This window comes from Arachis hypogaea, chromosome 15, assembly GCF_003086295.3.
Source record: "Arachis hypogaea cultivar Tifrunner chromosome 15, arahy.Tifrunner.gnm2.J5K5, whole genome shotgun sequence".
Taxonomy (NCBI): Eukaryota; Viridiplantae; Streptophyta; class Magnoliopsida; order Fabales; family Fabaceae; genus Arachis; species Arachis hypogaea.
The window spans coordinates 104,148,481-104,165,232 of record NC_092050.1 but is presented as its reverse complement, the minus strand read 5'-3'; positions in this window follow the sequence as shown (position 1 = coordinate 104,165,232).

The window sequence follows — 16,752 nt, the reverse complement described above, 5'->3', positions numbered from 1 at the left end:
GGAGCATCCTATATGATTGCATATCATTAGGGCGTAAAATTGAATTCCTTTTTGAACTTCAAAACTTGAATGAGACTTGTTAATTATTATAAGTTACTACTCTAATTAGTGTGTTGAATTATTAGCAACCCTTAGTACAGTTTTGGTGGGTAATGAGACTTCTTAATTATTATTTGTTACAAAGTAACTCGAGTTAGTCGAGTGATCAATTTACTTGTCTACTTTAATAAGTATTGAGGATTCGAATTCTATCTTATATATGCAGCAACTCATTGGTCAATAACTAATTCTTAAATAGAGTTTAGATTCATAGCGAATTAGTTGTTGGCTTGTCAGACTAAAAAATACCATAGTCATCCAAAAAAATTATTGTTCGTTACTACTCTAATTACAACGTTGAATTAGCAACCCTTAATAATATAGTTTTGTTGGATATTGTAATTGTGAGAGTATGAGTATTATATGTGATGTTAGGGTTATCGTCGGTTTATAATTTTTTTCTCAATAAAAGAATTGCTTCGTTGCAAGTATAGTTCTAAGCCAACAAATAACTCTCAATCAAAGTTTAATTTTGGTTGTCACAAGTTCAACCCAATAAAATAACTGAGAGTATTACTCCCGGATCGTTCTCCCTAGAAATTACAAGCGAGTGCTCAATTATTGGTTATGAGATTCACAAAGGTGGGTTGATGACAAAGAAGCAAGAATATAAAATAGCGAGAAATTTAAATGACAATAAAATAAAGAAAGCAACTAAAGATGACAAATACTAAAAAGAGGCATTCATGGCAATGATTGAGAATCGAGGTTTTCTATCCTAGTCATTAATCATAACACAATAATTATCAAGAGTTAAGCCTATTACGTTATCTTCACATCGGAAGAAAGTCAAATATGCCTAGTTAATCCCAATCCATAAGTAATGTTAATGGAAATAAGATTAACTAACAACTCTAGATCACCAATTCAAATTGGGTATTAATGACTCAAAATTGTCTAATTTCTTTTTTCAAGGCAAGAATGCTAAAAAATCTACTCTAAAACTAAGTCAAGCATTTTATCAAATACTTGGTGTGCATAAAAGAAAAAGCATAGTAAATGGATGAATTAATAAACTCTACAACTACCAATTGTAAGAAAATAATAACAACAACTGAATTAAGCAACAATAAACAAAGAAACATTAAATTGCATTAAAGAAAATCAAAGTTGACAAGAGTTCATAAAACTAAAAGTGGCACAAATGAGAAATTCACAAGTAAAACTAAGAGAATTAACGTGCTAGAACAATAAAAAGGAAGGAAAACTAGATCAAAACAAGAATCAAAATCTAAATCTAAGAGAAAATTAAACTAAAAACCCTAATTCTAGAGAGAAGAGGGAGCTTCTCTCTCTAGAAAACTACCTAAAATATGATTCCTAAGCTACCCTAATTGCTCTCCCTTCATCCTTCTTGAATTTGGCTTCTAATAGCTTCAGAAATGAGTTGGATTGGACTTTGGCAGCTCTGGAAATCTCCCCTAGCGTGGTTTTTTTTAATGAGATACGTGATCGCATTCGTGCGTACGCATGCTTGACCATGTGTACGCATCGTTGTGAAAAATGTGATCGTGTATACACGAATTTTTGTGCCTGCGCATGGATCTAAAAACTGCACTTGTGCGTACACATGAATGCTTGTGCGTACGCATGATTGCAAAATACTCTAAACTTCATTCTTCATGAATTCTCCACTTTTGCATGCTTTCTCCTCACTCCTTCAATCCATACTTGCCTTGGAAACCTAAAATCACTTCATCAAACACATCAAGGCATCGAATGAAATTAAAGTGAATTAAATATAGCAATTTAAAGGTCTAAAAAGCATGTTTTCACTCTTAAGCACAAATTAGGAGAAATTCACAAAACCGTGCTATTTCATTGAATAAATATGGGATAGGTTGATAAAATTCACTAAATTCAACACAAGATAAATCACAAAATTGAGGTTTATCAACCTCCCCAGTCCCCACACTTAAACCAAGCATGTCCTCATGCTAAACCAAGAAAGATACAAGAAAGAGGTATCAACATTTATTCAATGTAAACTATTTGTATGCAATCTATCTAAATGCATGCAACTACTCGGTCAAAATAATTCAATCTCTAAGAAAGCATGTATAAGCATAAGGGCTAAAGTAATCATAATCAAATCAAATCCACAATTGAATTGAGTTATTAAAAAAGAATTTAACAACTTGCAAGAAAAGAGATGATCATAAGTGAAAACATGTAATTGAGCATCGAACCCCTCACTAGATGTGTATTCACTCTAATCGTTCAAGTGTTTAGGGTTGATTCTCTCAATTATCTTCTAATGATGCTTTCTAAGATTTGTTTTTCATCTAACAATTAACAATTATTCAATGCATGCATACAAATATCATGAGGGCTTTTCAAGGGTTGAAACAGGGCTAGGGTCAAGGTAAGGATATATATGGCTAAGTGAGCTTGAAATTTGAACCTTTGATTAACTTAAGCTCTCACCTAACATATATCAACCTATGTAATTCCAACACAACACCTAGCTACCTATAATCTCACTTTTTCACATACTCATGCATTCTTTTCAATCACAACACATATGAATTGATTATTATTGAACTTTCCTTTAGGACATTTTGTCCAGTTTTTTTATTGCTTTCTTTTTCTTTTTATTTTCTTTTTCTTCTTTTTTTTTATTTTCTTTCTTTTTTTTTCTTTAATATAACATAATATATACAAGATTATTAATGTATATGGTTTAAACATCTAAAAATATAAACAAAAGGGACATTTATTCTTTTTCTTCAACAAAAATATAAAAATACACTTTTATATCAACCAATGTTCTCAAGCTTCTCCACACTTAAATGATACACACTCTCACTAGTCTAAGCTAATCAAATATTCAAATTAAGGACATTTATTATTTTTCACTTATATTAGGGTTGTGATGTGCTAAAATTAAGAACAAAAGGGATTAAAATAGGCTCAAAATTGGCTAACAAAGGTGGTTAAAAGGGTAAAGCCATTTAAATAAGTGAGCTTAAATGAAATAAAGGCCTCAATCATATAAATGCATTCATAGACAAAATAATGGATATAAAGAATCAAACAAATCAAAGATTACAATCATAGAAAGAGAATAATACATAAAAGAATGAAAATAGTGGTTAATATGATGCAACCACACAATTAGGCTCAAAACTCACAAGCTTATGTGGTTTTAACTCAAAAACATGTTCCACAATGTATAAATCATACAAGTTCAATGAAAGATTTTTACTCAAATCAATTGGGGTGCCCTATAGATAAATTCTTTGAAAAATTCCATTATTTTGACTAAGCTTATTATATATATGAAAAGAAATGCAATAAACTAAGAGAAATGCAATTAAAACTCCAAAATATACATAAATTAAGAAAAATAAAATGTTAAAGTGTTGAGATTAGAACTTTTCACCCAAGATTGCCGATTCGGTCGGACGACCTCCTCACACTTATTTGCACTATCCTCGGTGCATTCAAAGATGAGCAAGGGGGTATGATGACTTTCCGAATTGTCACCTTCAGCTGGTGGATTAACCAACTGCTGCATGTTCTTTCTTCTGCTTCCCTTGTTGCTTATAGTGAATCATCTTGAGAGATAGAAAACAGGATAGTAAGATGAGGAAATGCAAGAGCAACGAAGCATATATTGTTGGAATGATGCAATAATCACTAAAATAAAGTGAGTGAATTTATGTGTGACATTGATGAAAACAAGTGTGTGAATTCTAAATTGCATGCGGTTTAGAACACACACACTAGCATAGAAAGCTATGTCACAATTACACAAAAGAAGTATGCACTCCACTCATTCTAGTGTTCTTGAGATACTTTTAAAGAAAACTTGTAGGTTGAGACAAACAAACAAGTAAGAAAGAAGTATAAAAGCATTCAAGGAAGAATCAAGTGATTGTGAAATGGGTAATGAATGGACATTGGTTGATGTGCAAGAGAATTCAATGAACCAAATGAAATATGGAACTCGCATATTAATCAATGACATACCTTGAAGTATGTGTGTATCACCTAATTGACAATAAAGTAGGAGACATGAGTGCTATGCAACTTAGAAAAAGAGAGTTAGAAATTGAAAATCAATCACATAGCAAGCATGGTCCATATAGGTTGAAAATTTCAAAAGATATCCCTAGGTGAGTTTACAATTTAATTTCATAAGTCTACAATTCCGATGCATCAACTAGGTGATGTAAAGAAAAATCAACATAAGCAAGTATCCCCTAACAACAAATGCATCAAATAGAAGCAAATTGCCTAATGATAGGTAATAAAATCAAATCACATGGTGGCCAAAACATGTGATCAAAAGCTTTAGAATTTCTTAAAGGCAATTTACGAGTACTTGGTATTTAAAAATATTAGCATGAAGGATTCAATACCAAGCATAAAGTATATCCTAATAAAGAAATCTAACAATAAATATTAACCATAATGATGTTAATATAGCATTAAGTCAACAATCAGCAGCAATATCTCATCACAATCAACAAATCAGATTAATAATCCAACACTTATCACAAAAATATAATTTAAACTAACAACCTAATCTACTAAAATAGAAAATAAAACTAACTAAATAATAAATAAAAATGGTGGTGGATAGTGAGTGATGATGAAATAGGAGAGAAGAGAAGGAGAAATATGGGAAAAGAAGAGAAAAGAAGGGAGAAGAAGATAAAAACAGAGAAGAGGAGGTTGTGCGTACGCATCACTTTACATGCGTACGCATCATGAGGAAGGGGTGGAGTGGTTTGCGTACGCGAGCAGCTTGTACGCGGAGGGTGCTCTCTGCCTGGGGCCAATGTGTACGCGGGCACGGACCGCGCACGCGTCTTGGGCCAATTTTAGTGCCATGCGTACGCGCCATTAAGCTTGTGTACACAAAGTTACTCTTTTTTTTATGGAAGCATAAAATAGAAATAAAACTAGCCCAACCATTATATACAAATCTAAATCAACCAAAATTCATTTTTAATAAAATTCTTAACTTTTTGAAAAAGATTTTCAAAAACTACACTAGGTAATTCAAACAAGCAATTCAAAAAAGGATGAATTCAAGACAACTACCCTAACTCAAGGCATAAATCTAACAAACAAACTAGCAACCAAAGCAATACATACAAGAGTACTATCAAAGCAAGAAATTACCTAATAATGGCAACTCAATTCATTCATCAATTATATATGTACAAGAGAATGGAAAGAGTTTACCATGGTGGGGTGTCTCCCACCTAACACTTTTATTTATTGTCCTTAAGTTGGACAATTGGCGAGCTCCCTATCACGGCGGCTTATACTTGAACTCATCTTAAAACTTCCATCAATGCTTGGATCTCCATTGATTGCCAGAATTTCCAACCAATTGCATCAAGTCTTGATGAAGTTCCACAAAGGTCCGGAGCTCCCAAAATTGATCTTCTTGTATGCCAGGATCCCAAACCTTGTTTTTGCACCCATATTCTAATTGATCATCAAAATTCCAATCGGGTGACATGGAATTCCCATTTGAGCACCAAAACAACTTCCTAGATCCAAGCAATCTAGCTTTACACCAACCTTTGTATTTCAACCTTGAGCTCTTAACCATAATGAACCTTGATTTACAATCCCAACCACTAATCATCTCTCTTTTGCTCTTAAAGCCACAAAGAGCTCTAAGTTGACCATCCGTCTCAAGCAAACTATATTCAAGCGGGAAAGTAAAGCTTAGGGATAAGAGAGTTACCCACTTGAACGAAAGAATAGATGGTTGCTTAGTGAGAGAGGCTTCCAACGGCCTTGTGGTTTTCACTTCCTTGTGCTCTTCTTGGATTAAGTCCACCTTTTGACAAGCTTTCTCAATTTCAATTCCTTGTTCACCAACTTCTTCTATACATTCCTCATTGCTCAAGACATGTGTCAGAGGTTGTGCACGGTCCTCCTTGTCATCAATTTCACAGCACAATGAGGGAGGTTCAACAATTTTAAAAGGCACATTGGTGGGTGCGAAATCATCTTCAATGGTGGAGCTTGCTTCTTGCTCAAACTCTTCCAATTTTTCATCATTCATACTATGCCTTGGAGGTTGCACATTATCCTCCTCAACATCAATTTCAAGCTCAATGGAAGAAGGTTCAACAACTTCCACAAAATCATCACAACATTACTTGGTGTGAAAGTGTTCTCAAGCTTGGAATCCACCTCTTGTTCAATGTCGCCTAGGTCTTCAACCACTTCTTCTTCAACAATCTCCATCCCTTCCACTTGTTGCAAAACACACTCCATCTCCTTGTTCTCAAGTTGAGATTCTAAGATCTCTTTCATGCTTCACTCTTCGGTTGATTCTCCACATTCATCTGTGGAAATACTTTGTTTGTGGCATGAATCCCATGAGTCTAAGTTGGATTTAATTTTGGCAAGGTTAGCCATGATAGCTCCATGCCTCTTTTGGACTTCCTCTTGCTCCTTTTGAACCAAGATGCTCTAAACCAATCCATCACTTCCATGAGACGATCCCTTGGATCTTGTTCCACTTGGCTAACATAAGTAGGATCATATTGCTCTTGGATTGATGGATATGGATATTCTTCCATGGAGGGTTATGGTGAAAAGGGAAACTCATCATGTGGTTGAAAGTTCTCATACATTGGAGGTGGTTCTTCTTGGTAAGAATAGTGAAGTGGTGTATATAGAGGTGGTGGTTCTTGGAAGTATTGATGTTAGAATTGTGGTGGCTCTAAGTATGGTTCATATGGTTGTTGGTATGGTGGATATGAGTGAGGATCATATGGAAGTGTTTGGTGGTATGGCACTTGTGAGTATGGTGGTTGAGGGCTATGTTGAGGATAGGGCTCATTGGCATATGGTAGTTGTGGTTGATAACCATAAGAAAGTCCACCATATCCATTGGATTGATATGCACCATGGAATGGTTCATGCTCATAGTACATTGGAGGAGGTTGTTGCCATGAAGATTGATCATATGCTTGAGGCTCCTCCAACCTTTGATTGTTTCATCCTTGATGCATGCTCTCATTGTAATTCTCATTTTTTACAACATAGTTAGTACCAAACTCATAGCCAAAAGGGTGAGAATTCATAGTGACAAGAGAAAATAAAGACAAAAACTAATAAGAAACAAAGAAAAGCAAAGTTCTACAACTAGCAAGAATTACCAAAGAAACTAAAGCAACTATTCAGAATATTAACACATATACAATAACCAATAACAAGTGCATATTTGCAATTTCCAGGTAACGGCGCCAAAAACTTGATGTTATGGTTACCATTGATTTAGAAATTTCTTCTCAATAACAGAATCGCTTCGTTGCAAGTATAGTTCTAAACCAACAAATAACCCTCAATCAAAGTTTAATTATGGTTGTCACAAGTTCAACCCAATAAAAATAATCGAGAGTATTACTCCCGGGTCATTCTCCCTAGGAATTACAATCGAGTGCTCAATTATTGGTTATGAGGTTCACAAAGGTGGGTAGATGATAAAGAAGCAAGAATATTAAATGGCAAGAAATTTAAATGACAATAAAATAAAGAAAGCAACTAAAGATGACAAATACTAAAAAGAGGCATTCATGGCAAGAAATTGAGAATCGAGGTTTTCTATCCTAGTCATTAATCATAAGACAATAATTATCAAGAGTTAAGCCTATTACGTTATCTTCACATCGGAAGAAAGTCAAATATGCCTAGTTAATCCCAATCCATAAGTAATGTTAATGGAAACAAGATTAACTAACAACTTTAGATCACCAATCCAAATTGGGTATTAATGACTCAAGATTCCCTAATTTCTCTTTCCTAACCAAGAATGCTCAAAAATCTACTCTAAAACTAAGCCAAGCATTTTATGAAACACTTGGTGTGCATAAAAGGAAAAGCATAGTAAATTACACGAATTAATAGAAACTACAACAACCAATTGCAAGAAAATAATAACAACAACTCAATTAAGCAACAATAAACAAAGAAACATCAAATTGCATTAAAGAAAATCAAAGTTGACAAGAGTTCATAAAACTAAAAGTGGCACAAATGAGAAATTCACAAGTAAAACTAAGAGAATTAAAGTGCTAGAACAATAAAAAGGAAGGAAAACTAGATCAAAACAAGAATCAAAATCTAAATCTAAGAAGAAATTAAGCTAAAAACCCTAATTCTAGAGATAAGAGAGAGCTTCTCTCTCTAGAAAACTACCTAAAACATTATTCCTAGGCTACCCTAATTGCTCCCCCTTCATCCTTCTTGAATTTGGCCTCTAATAGCTTCAGAAATGAGTTGAATTGGGCTTTGGCAGGTCCAGAAATCACCCCCAGTGTGTTTTCTTTTATGAGGCATGTGATCGTATTCGTGCATACGCATGCCTGACCATGCGTACGCATATTTGTGAAAAATGTGATCGTACGTACGCACGAATTCTTGTGTGTATGCTTGATTGCAAAACACTCCAAACTTCATTTCTTCATGAATTCTCCACTTTTGCATGCTTTGTCATCACTCCTTCAATCCATACTTGCCTTGGAAACCTAAAATCACTTCATCAAACACGTCAATGCATTGAATGGAATTAAAGTGAATTAAATATAGCAATTTAAAGGTCTAAAAAGCATATTTTCACTCTTAAGTACAAATTAGGAGAAATTCACAAAACCATGCTATTTCATTGAATAAATATGGGATAAGTTGATAAAATTCACTAAATTGAACACAAGATAAACCACAAATTTGGAGTTTATCAATATGTTAAATATCATTTTTTTATATTGTATTGTTGTGATTGTCTTTATAGATTACTAGAATCTATTAATTTTGATAATGAATAAATATCTATTTCTAATCATGAAAGATTTGAACGCTGAATTAATTGACCACGAAAAATCTAAAGAGATTTAATAACCATAAAAGCAGAGACAGATCCAGAAATGTTATCATAGGCAAGGTAGACAGAATCGCGAGTTGACTCGCAGAAACGTACGAGTTTACGTTTCTACTCTCTTTCCATCACGCTTCTACTACCTGAGTCACTGGAGTTGCTTATGCACAGAAACGCCGAAAAAATTCGTAGAGTCGTCAGAGTCGCGGTTCTGTAGGCAACCTACGGTTGGAGAAAAAAGTTGGACCAAAACTTGGTTTTGCTGTGCAATACAGAATCCAACTTGAATCCCAAGCATAATGTGCCGAGAAGGAGTTGGAACCTTCGATTTTTCTCCATTTTTCCCTCTCAGTCTTTGCTTCTTATGTGTGTAACCCACTATGTCTTTTTTTTCTATTTCATTACTTCAATAGGGGTTATTCTATTAGAAGAGGGATAAGAATATGTTTGAAAAAAATTTATTATTTTGAACAAAAACAATAAGAAGAAGTAAAGAGTTGAAATGGTGTTGTGGAAAATGGAAATTTTGAAGAAAAGTAAAGATGGAAGAGGGCAATTGAGAAGAGAGTGGCGATGGAATTGAAATGATTAATAAAACTGGTTTATTTTTAGGTTTAATTACTCTGTTGGTCCCTATAGTTTTATGAAATTTTCAATTAGGTCTCTATACTTTTTTTCTTTTTAATTGGGTCCCTACATTAATTTTTTTTCAATTAAGTCCCTCTTAGTTTTAATTAGCTTAATTTTATAGGGACCCAACTAAAAAAAAAATTGGTATAGGGACCTAAATAAAAAGAAAAAAAGTGTAGGGACCCAATTAAAAAAAAATTTGGTGCAAGAACTCAATTAAAAGGAAAAAAAGTATATGGATCTAATTGAAAATTTCGCAAAACTATAGGGACCAACAGAGTAATTAAACCTTATTTTTATTTTATTTTTCTTTTGAAAACTTTAAACTTTTTTCCTTGTTCTTTTCTTTTTGAAGTCGGTTTTTTTTTATGAATATCCCCTATTGATTTTTTTTATATCCTTTATTTATTATTTGCTTTATTGCTTTTAGTTAGATGAGCCTAGTCAATTTTTTTTGTCCAAGTGGTGTTTTGGGCTTATGGCATATACATATGATATAATTATGAATTACTAAATTGTTTTTTGTTAAAATTAATTTGAGAATTAGTTATAAAATTCATTTTATTTGTTAATCTTTTTTTACATTTTTTATATTTTTTTTATAATTTACGAGTTATGTTTACGTTTCGTCTTACGATTTTACGAATTATGATTTTATTATAATCAGCCGAGTTAAAGTAAAAACTACAAGTTTACTACCTTGATCATAGGGGCCAATAGCATATATAATATTAAAAAATATATGCAAATAAATTATAATGTAAGATGTATTACAAAAATATGCCGATAGAGAATATATATTTAAAGTACAAAAAAATATTTGTACTTTTTGCTAAGTGATACACGTCGATTCTTCATATCATAAAATTCATCGATAATAGAATCTGTGTCAAATCTTTCAACAATCTTCTTCTCAATGTAAATCAAAAGACAATAAGTAAGAAATTCATCTTCCGTTTTATTTCTTAGTCTATTCTTCACAATATTCATAGTTGAAAAAGATCTCTCAATTGTAGCAGTTAAAACAGGGAGAGTTAATACCAAGCGAATCAAATGATCAATCAAAGGACATGTTAAAGACGTTCCTGTTTTTGTTAATCATTGACATAACTCCAAAATTATGCACAAGTTAGTTAATTCAACATGATTAGGAATATGAAATTCATAATGTTGAGCTTGAATTCTAATGTGAAATTTCTCTTAGTCACTGAAGTCACCTGAATAAAATCGTTCTACTAATTCATATTTTTGTTGACACGGAAGAACTTATAATTATCTTTGGGATCTAAAGTTGAACTTAAAGTAAGCAATTCTACCATATTATCATTGAATCTTTCATTAAGCTCTTGCAATTGTATATCAATTATAGCTAGAAATAAATTAACACAGTAATGATGCTCCACTGAAATTTGGTCAACAATTCTGCGAGTTCAGCCTCTTCTAGGAATATGCAATGCATTCATATAAGGAGTTTCAACTTCATGTTTCTCACAAAATAATATAACTTTTTTTGTGAAAGTCTAGCAACTTGATTCTCTCATTCTTTGGATTAAAGTCTTGATAGTAGAAACCAGAATTAAAGCATTCAATATGTCTTGATTTTTTCGTTGCAAAACTTGACAAAGATCATGACTAACTTCCAAAATATTTCTCATCAAATACAAAACAAAGACAAATTCAAAGGATGTGATAACATCATAAGCAGCACTAGCATCACCACGAGTGGAGAAATTACCTTCTTCAGTGCCTTTTTCAAGAACTTCACAAGTAGTACCAAACATGCATAGCAAGCTACGTACATAATTCAAATGAGACCCCTACCTAGTATCTTCAACTCTTTGTAAAGTACCAATTTGATTAAGTCCACTACTTGTCACAATTTGATCATTGGCAATTAAGTTTGCAATATTATTTGCTTGAGCAACCCTTAACTGATTATGACATTTAGGAGAAAACAGTCATAACATTCACAATTAGTGCCATTTTTGAAAATAATTGATGAATATAGCAAACTTCTTTGGCTGTGGAAACAAGTGCTAATTGTAATTGATGAGCAAGACAATGAATGTAATAAGCAAAAGAGCAATCTTTCAAAAATAGAACTTGTAATCGATTTTATTCACCACGCATATTACCAGCTCCATCATACTCTTGTCCTCTAAGATTTTGAAAATCAAGATTATGAGGAGAAAGAACTGATAAAATTTCTATTTTCAATATCAAAGTGATGGTAATCAGTGGCTAAGAGAAGGGGGGGTTGAAGCTTGGCCTCCCCTTTTTAACTTGCTTGTAACTTAGCTGTCTGTTGAGAGAATACAGGAGATACTTTGTTTTTGTCTCCTGACACAGTAGGAGCTAGAATAGAGTTGATTGAAAGAATAGTTATAGTGAAGCATTACTGAATAGAGAAATCATGAGCACTTTATTTTTGTCTCTTATGTAGCAGAACCAGTAACAGAGAAGAGAGTAGAAAGTGACACACAGATGTATCCTGGTTTGGATACTTAGTGCAATGTAGCCTACATCTAGTCTCCATCACAACAATAATGAAATTTCACTATCTTTTCAATAGATTACAATCACCAATTCTCCCTAGGATATACCCCAATTGTAAAATCCGGTTAATTAATGACTAATTAACCCATAAATTAAAATCTATTCTAGAAAATTAGAAATATGATTTTTATTGCTTAATATGATAGAGAAAATTAAAATAAAAATTTTGACACCAATTTTTAAGAAATCGGCCCAAGATTGGACCAAACGGGTCAAATCGGGCCAACCGGACCTATATTGGGCCCTTGGCCCAACGAAGCTCAATTATTCAGCACTCTCTCTCCTCTCTTAAATCCCAAAAAGCTGAAATTTCAAGGAAAGAGGGAAGAACACTCTTCCAAAGTTCTCACCCTTGCTTGATCTTCAAATCACCATAACTTTTGATCCAGAGCTCCGATTGCCGCACTGTCTGCTGCTATGCATTCACTGTGTCGATCTATAGAAAATCCACAACTTTGTTCTTAAGGTAAGCCACGATTTCCTCTCTGAAATTCCAGCCTTAATTTCAAAATTTTGGGTGAAAAATGTTGAGATTTGTGAGCTTTTGATGTTATAGGATCCAACTAGCTTGAAGGAGAGGCTTAATCTTGTCTTCTTGATCCTTGGGTGTGGTAAGATTCTCAAGCCTAGTGGAATTTATTGGTTTATGATGTTTTGGTATTGAGTGGGTATATTTGAATGTGGTATTATGGTTTAGGAAGTGTATATATGTGCGTTGGAGCTTGATTGAAGTTTTGGAAAGCTTGGAAAAGGGCTTTTGGGTGCTAAAAATCTGTTCTTGAAGGTGTTGAAGCCTTGAGAGCTTGTGAAAAAGTGATTTGGAGGTGCTCCGGGTTGAGCGGGAAAGCGGCCAAGGTATGTTTTCGGTTTCCTATATTTAAAATGTAATGTAGTGTGAAAACTTAGGCTAGAGGCCCTAAGATAGGATTTGAACTTTTGATGTTGTTGATTGGTTGAGATGAAATGTGTGGTTATGTATGTGATTAATGAATATTGATGTTATGATGGTATGATGCATGAGAGATATGATGTTGTGATATATGCTTAATGATTGGTTGAGATTGAATTGTGGGTGAAACCATGTTGATGGTGAGGATGATATTGATTGCATGTATTGATGGTTGATGGAGATGGTATTGTTGGAAATTGGGATGAGAAAAGATATATGACATGATATTGTGTTTGAAATTGAGTTATTTGATTGAGATTGATTAAAATGGTGGATTGGTGGGTTGTAAATTTGATAAAAATGTTATCATATGAGTTGAGGAGGCTTGAGGTTGATTTTTGGTAAGCTTTGGTTAGTTTTGAAAAGGGTTGAAATTAGTTTGTTTTGAAAATAGAATCTTGTGGGTTTGTATGAAAATGTGGTTTTTGGGTATACTTTGACGGAGCATAACTTGGTTTTCGGATCCTCGATTTGTGTCAAACTTGTTTAGAAATAAAATTGGATCCGAGATGTTTATACCGTTTGAAGAACGGATGAAAAATGACTTGAAACAAAAAAGTTATGCCCGTCGGAAGTTTGGGGTTTAAAATTCGAATTCTGCAGCTTTTTAACTTGGTAAAAATTTTAGCAAGTCGTGCTTTCACGCGCACGCGTGGCCGACGCGCACGCGTCAAGCTGAGATTTTTACTCCCCCACGCGTGTGCCTGGGCGACGCGTACGCGTCGATGTATTGATGTGAGTGCTCAGTAGAAAATCCAGAGAGTTGTGCTAGAAGTGTGCTGGTTTTGTGCGAGGAGCACAAAACGCACCCACGCGTACGCGTGGCTGACGCGCACGCGTCACTTGATCTCTCTGCTTCCCATGCGTGCGCATGGGCGACGCCTACATGTCACTCTACTTTTTTAGCCTTCCACACGTGTGCATGGGCGATGCGCACGCGTGACCCCATTTTCACCAAAAAGTTGATTTTTGAGTTTTCAAAGCCGAATTTCAGACTTTTACGCCTCCGTTCTCACCCTTTATGTTCTAAATCCTTATAGTATGCCTAGCGATGAAAAGAAGCTAGGAAATGTGGTAACTTGTGGGTAAAGTAAAGGGAGAATTATTGGGGAATTATGATTAAAGATAATTGTATGGGGTGTTGATGGTGATAGTGGAAGTGCTTTATATGCCATGAGCCGAAGGGCTGTAACTGTTAATAAATTGGCTGGTTATAGATTGTATCATGAGCCGAATGGCTGAGTTATTGCTGAATTATGGCTGAGCTATTATTGAATTATGGTTGAGTATGATTGCATATATGCTTATTGAATGAAATGTGAATGTTTCACTTCCACTATCTGAGATACGAATTTCCCTGAATGAAAGCAGTGGCTAGCCACCACGTGCTCCAGGTGGAGACTCGATACTCTGCTGACCTTATGTCGTAAGTGTGGCCGGCCACTGTGAAAGTTTCGGATGAGCTCGCCCCCATGGATAAAAACTAGTATGGGTGTTGTGTATATGTATTGATAATTATGATTGAGAATAATTCGAGTTGGGGATGCACGACAGAGGGAAATTCCAATGGTTAGCTACCAGGACTTGTCGGGTTAGCTTTATAACCGACAGATGAGACTCATCAGCCACTAGGATAGGCATACATCATATGCATTATATGTGAATTATTTGGAATGCCTAATTGGCTGCATAATACTTGTTAATAGTCTAATTGCCGTATTTGCTTCCTATTTGTGCATTTTCCTTGTTGATATAATTGTGTTTGCGATATCAAATTACTGATGGCGGTTGGGAGGTTCGAAGGATTTGGAAGGGGAATGTTAGTTAGACTGAAGATCTTTATCTAGTTGCCTATTTCATTTATGGTTTAGCCTGTTTATAAGCTTTGATTATCTATTGGAAGTTCTAGGATTGCCTTCGGCTTTTCCAGGACATTACATGTTAGATATGTAGGCACTGTTACCATACTGAGAACCTCCGGTTCTCACCCATGCAAATTTTGTGGTTTTCAGATGCTGGTCGTGAGGCTCCTACTGAGGCATGCTAGGGACTTCTGGATGAGCGAAGATCCTTAGCTCTCGAGACTTTATTTTGGTTTTATGGACTTACTTAGATACTTATTATCTCCACTCTACATATATATACTGTTTTGACTCCTCTTAGAGGTTGCTTTGGAGAACAGGTTCTGTAACTTGTCTTTTGGGTTTCTTTTGGTATATATATATATATATATATATATATATATATATATATATATATATATACTGCTATGCTCGGAACGGTTATCTTCACAAACCGGGTCTTGAGTTTTGATATTCGTATCTTTGGCACTCTCTTGTTTATATACTCGCATTAGTTTTTCCTTTATCTGTTTTGTTACGTTATCGATTGGAGTGTTGCGCTTTTCAATTCAACGGTTTTGATCTACCACTTTTTCTTCAAAAGCTCCTAGTTACAAACATTTTTTGCACTACTATATATACTAAATTTTATTTTTAGAGGTCGTAATACCTTGCCACCTCTGTCTTATGACTTAAGCATAAGGCTCTGTGTGGTAGGGTGTTACACCAATCCTATTTGGGACAAATCCAGATTCTACCCAACTTGAACTTGACTAGGACTCACCCTAGCTTTCAACTGCAAAGTGCTAACCCAATTTGTAAAGGAATCCTCTTAGAATCATGACACAAAATAGAAATACTCTCAAAGGATTTCTGAGATAACTTAGACTTTTTCTTCAAGCTTAGCTCACTGCTTTTTTTCACTCATTGACTTTTTCTTACAAACATCACCATGTTTGTCTTTTTCCAATAAAACTCAGACAGACTAAACTGAGAAAAAGAACTACAAAATAAAAATATTGAAGGAGAAGAACAAGAATAGCTCAGGAAGCTATGGGAACAGAAACGAGTGCTCTTTCTCTCTTGCTTCAATCCTTGGCCATTCATCCCCTATTATAGAGGAGTGAAGCTTCCAAGACTTGAACCATCTTCAGCACTTGGTTTGTCTTCTTCTCCAACAATTAGAATCAGCAGCAGCATTCACAGATGTAAGAGAGAGTAAAAGCAGTGACATGCGACCATACCTTTCTCTCTCAATCTTTTTCTTCAAGAATCTTGAATCTACACCATCGATCTTTGCTTTGGTCCCAAGTTTGATTCTTGGCTGTTAATGAACCACTGAGCACTTTTGACTTCACTATTTTCATAGTGTCTTGAATGATGCTTGAGACACAGAAGATTTCTTTAAGGTTTCTTTGTGAAGCACAAATGAGAAAATCACCATTTTGTGATCCTCTATTGCATTGAGATCTTCCTCCGTTTGTAGCCCTTTTAATTTTTCTTCTTGCTTGAGAATGGAAGCTAGCTTATCATTCTTCTTTCTGTCCTAGCTCCAGATCTTTCTTTTTATTTCAGAGATTGATGTGATAGAAAAGAAAAGGAAGAGAGAGAAGAGAGAGTTTGTTGGTTCAGTGGATGTGAGAATGGATTCAAATGAATTTCAATTTATTTACCCGGTTAGCGACATGGTTGAAGAGAGATGGATTTGGGTGTGTCCACCGAATTGGTCTTGTCATGGATATAGGCTTGCTTTCTTTATTTCTTATGGTTCAGTGCTTAGTCTTTGAATCAAGAGTTAAAGAATGATTTCTTTGCTGAAA